A 5,000-nucleotide genomic window follows, 5' to 3' on the forward strand; every position below is an offset into this window, starting at 1 on the left:
ATCTCAGCGCGTCTGCGGGTGCTTGTGTATACCGTTCTGTTGCCTAAATCCTTTACAGTGAATCTAAATATGAATCATATTTAAGGATTCTTATTGCACAGTTTTGTAGAAGATTCATTCCAGCTAACCAAGCCGTGGAATGATCATCCTAATCGGGTAGTTGAATTGGTAGAACTACAAAAGTTCAGGCTGACATAAGTTTCTTTTTATATGAAAGGTCTGTTTGAATGTTGATACTGTTTTAAAATAATTTATTGAAATTGTCCATTTTTTCTCAAATTGCTAATTTTTTCTCACATAGTTTATTCATTTCCTTATTTCCTTTCCTCACTGGGCTATTTTTCCCTGGTGGAGTCCTTGGGCTTATAGAATCCTGCTTTTCCGACTAGGGTTGTAACTTTAGTTAATAATAATAATAATAATAATAATAATAATAATAATAATAATAATAACATACTGTACACGAGCACAAACACATCCTCCTACACACATGAGTGCTCGTATATACACCTTTCTACAGTATACATGCGCACTGAATATGAATCGTGAAATTTACCTAAATAACTGTTTAGGTCTTTCTACTGACCGACAGGCAAAAATAGGTAAGCTGACTAATAGTATATTTATAAAGCTATTAATGCAATGTGCTGGTCTTTCCGTGTGGCCAAACGCAGCAGGAAACTGTATTATAATCTATTAATAGCTCTTTTAAGGCCACTGTAGCAAAACACATTTTTATGAACATGCAAATAAGCCGCAGTCAAAACAAGTTCCTTTTAAAGTGTTTTAAGTAGCGTCAGTGATAAAAGCACTCTCTCTCTCTCTCTCTCTCTCTCTCTCTCTCTCTCTCTCTCTCTCTCTCTCTCTCTCTCTCTCCTCTCTCTCTCTCTCTCTCTCTCTATATATTGAGAATATATGGATATCGTAGTATCATCATAGCCAATTTCTTTTCCATGCTCTAAATATTTTCTACTGATTAACATGATAAATCCGCTTTTTTTTTTTTTTTTTTTACCTAAGAAAATACTCCTAAATGATAATTTATTACCAATTTTTAATATTCCTGCTCTTGATACCAGTGCTTTGGTAGCCTATATTAGATGACTACCATAATGCAACATTTAGAGAGATACGTCATTAGGTAAAAGGGGGTAATATAAGGGCTGTAAATTCTTTAATGCTGCATTGACATCTATATAATAGTTCAGAGATAAACCAACAATCAAGACATATTTATCTATGAGGGTAGTATCTACTGTAGATGCTTATCATACTGCAACATTTAATGACACATGTCACAATTAATGTAAATGGGGGTAATATCAATCAGCAAAGAAGTTATGTAATCTTTTTTGTGTTGTGCTTTGATCATATGTCTGAACAACAGACTTGTATGGTTCTATCTGTGTTAGTTAGTAGGTATATAAAGTAACAAAATTTCCTTACAGAGTTAGTTGAATACGGATTCTCAGGGACAGGGACAGGATAGCCATACATAGAAGTAGAGAAACAGTTATAAAACAGGTAGAACAATTTAAATACTTGATATCTACTATAAATCAAGAGGGAGGATGTGAGGCTGAAGTTGAGAATAGGATAAAAGCAACATGGCAGAAGTGGAAGGAGGTAGCAGGAGTAGTATGTGATAAGAAAATGCCAATCAAGGTAAAAGTCAAGATCTATAGCACAGTGATAAGACCAGTGTTAATGTATGGATCGGAAAATTGGGTTTTAAGACGAAAAGAGGAAGCAAAGCTTGAGAGAACAGGAATGAGAATGCTAACGTGGATTAAGGGAATATCATTGTTAGAAAGATTGGAAAATTATGAAATAAGGAGAATGACAGGTGTAGTAGAAATTACTGTGATGATAGGAGTATCACGACTGAGATGGTGTGGCCATGTGATGAGGATGGATAGTGGGGAGGGATTGACAAGGGCTTGGAAAGAATTTGTTATGGGGAGAAGATTAAGAGGGAGGCAAAGAATTAGGTGGCGAAATAACGTGAAGGAGGATATGGAGAGAAGAGGTTTGGTGGAAGAGGATGCCTTCGATAGAAGGTATTGAAGAGGGCGCATCAGGCAACCGACACTTAATGAAGGGACAACGGCGGGGAACAAGAAGGTTTCTCAAAGCGTCTGCACAATGTGTATTACTGATTATTTCAAGCATTTTAATTGCTATAGTTTGTTTGTATACTGTATATTCACTAGATAATCTTTGGAAATCAGAGAAGTCACAGAAGATTTTATAGCACACATATGTACTTTCAATTTGTTCAACAGTTTCATTAAACAACCCACAAACACATGAAAGTGTTAACAGCGGTGTATTTTTCAGCCTAAATATTCAATTGTGAGATTAATCATTAAGCTTTACAATTTGGCGTTTCCTCATGTTCTACCCTTTAGCATAAGCAGTTCACCGCAGCTTCATGAATTTTACTGCAATGGGGTATACAGGAAACTCAATTCTTTACCAAGAAGTAGAATTCTGGTGTAGAATTAAGTAGTTATGTAATCTTTTTTGTGTTGTACTTTGATCATATGTCTGAACAATAGACTTGTATGGCTCAATTTGTGTTAGTTAGTAGGTATATAAAGTAAAAAAAAATTCCTTACAGAGTTAGTTGAATACGGATTCTCAGAGACAGGGACAGGATAGCCATACATAAAAGTAGAGAAACAGTTATAAAACAGGTAGAACAATTTAAATACTTGATATCTACTATAAATCAAGAGGGAGGATGTGAGGCTGAAGTTGAGAATAGGATAAAAGCAACATGGCAGAAGTGGAAGGAAGTAGCAGGAGTGGTATGTGATAAGGAAAATGCCAATCAAGGTAAAAGTCAAGATCTATAGCACAGTGATGAAGAGACTTCGTAAAGACACTTTGACTAATGCCTACAGTGCACCGCGTGAGGTATAGTAATGACATTATGCCTCACCGAAAGGGGTTCGGCAAGAAAGTAAAATGATTGATAACCGTACTTTAAGAATATTGTGGAAAGAGTTTGTAGGCTTGACGTGTGTGATATTGATGCCACCAGTAAAAAAAAAAAAATAGAACACGCTTACGACAAACTCTTAGGTACAACGCTGTATGTATTCACCACTGAGTAATTTGATGTTATTATTCCTTGCAATAAAGTTTCGTCAGGCAAACTATATAATTATGAAATTATAGATTTGATTAATTTCATGGATTTTGGGGTACATGAACCAGGTCGACAGGTTATTCAGCACTGAAATGCAACTAAGTGGGAGAGGTAGGAAAATGTACTATAAAGTAAGTTAAAAGAGGTTGGACATCAAGATGGAAAAATGGAAGCAGGTGTTGTGATAGCGTATTGGAAATCTCCCTGCCTAGTGTTCTGCCGGACTGGGATTTGAGCGCGCTCAAGGTCGCTAGCTTGCCTGGTTCTCCATGGTCATAGCTTTGTCGGAGAGGAGGTTAGTCGATGATAATTATTATTATTACTTGCTAAAGTACAACCCTAGTTGAAAAAGCAGGATGTTATAAGCCTGAGGGCCCCAACTGGGAAAATTACCCGGAGGAAAGGAAATAAAGAAATAAATTATATAGGCTATAAGAAGTAATGAATAACATTATAAAATATCGTAAGATTAGTAACAAGGTTAATATATACCATTTTTATCTAACTAGCTTAGAGAGATGACCGAAATGAAACTTTATTTATAGCATAGAATCCATTGCTAACTACAAAATTTGAAAGCAAGTCTACCTCCTGTTATAATCTAAAGTTACAAATATAATGATTTTTTTTATTTTTCAAAGCTGTTCTTAAAATATAAATTTTCGTCTGAGAAAGCCCTCAATGCTTCCCTTCCAAAACAGTTACATATTTCCTTCCAGGTGATTCAATTTCGCTCTTTTTTCCAATTCACAAGAAGTAGAGGGAGTCTCGGAATCCAAAACGACGTTGTCAGCACTGAATGAGCTGGAAGCGTGAAACTTAAAGCGATACTTAAGCCCCCTTGACACTTGCACGCACTGGCACGCAAAATGCGTGCCAGTGCGTGCCACTTTTGTGGCAGGCACTGGGAGGTTCCCGCACTGTTCACGACAAGTTCACGACACGTTCAAGCATAGTTCACGACACGTTCAAGCTACATTCACGACATGGCACGAATTGGCGCGACTAGTTCCTGGACTGTTCACGACACGTTCACTCATCTTTCCGCATCTTTCCGCATCATTCCGCATCGTTCACACATCGTTCACGCCAGTTTATGACTTGGCCAAATCATGATTTTTATCTAAAGCGTATTCTTGTGCTAATCTTTGATTAATATCCCCTGTATTAATGTGTGGGTTATCTTTATAGATATTTGTAACAATTATACTTCTATTTAGTATATATTTTATTATTTAATTATTACTATAGGTAATTAGCTGGTTTGAATAATTTTTAAGCTTTATAATTTACTGAAAAAATAATATTTCATGGCAGTTATATGCTGATCAGATATTTGGAACCCACTTTACATTATCTTAGAATTTATGAAAGATGACTATTCCATTCATTAGTTTTGTTGTATCGTTTGTAAACTAATATCAATGAAACCGAGGCAGAAAAGATATTATCTCTAAAAATATTAGGTTGGTTAGGTGCCCTGTGAGCATTGAAGTCTCTCGCCAGGGTAAATTTCTTTAGTCGCCCTTATTTAAATGGCAGTTGTGAACTTTTTTTTTAGTTTTGTAACTTTTCCTGTTTGTTTATATATATATATATATATATATATATATATATATATATATATATATATATATATATATGTTTGTGTGCGTATACACATTTAATAAACCACAAGAAAAATGAAGAAAATATATCTCTCTCAAGTATTACACCTGCTCATGAAGGGATTAAAGAACTTCTGTCCTCTTTTTGTGCTATAAAATCAATAATTCTCTCTCTCTCTCTCTCCCCGAGGGATAAGAGTGCAGGGGGTAAAAGTTAGTGAAAAATTAAGTGCAAA

Source organism: Palaemon carinicauda, chromosome 3 (assembly GCF_036898095.1).
Source record: "Palaemon carinicauda isolate YSFRI2023 chromosome 3, ASM3689809v2, whole genome shotgun sequence".
Classification (NCBI taxonomy): Eukaryota; Metazoa; Arthropoda; class Malacostraca; order Decapoda; family Palaemonidae; genus Palaemon; species Palaemon carinicauda.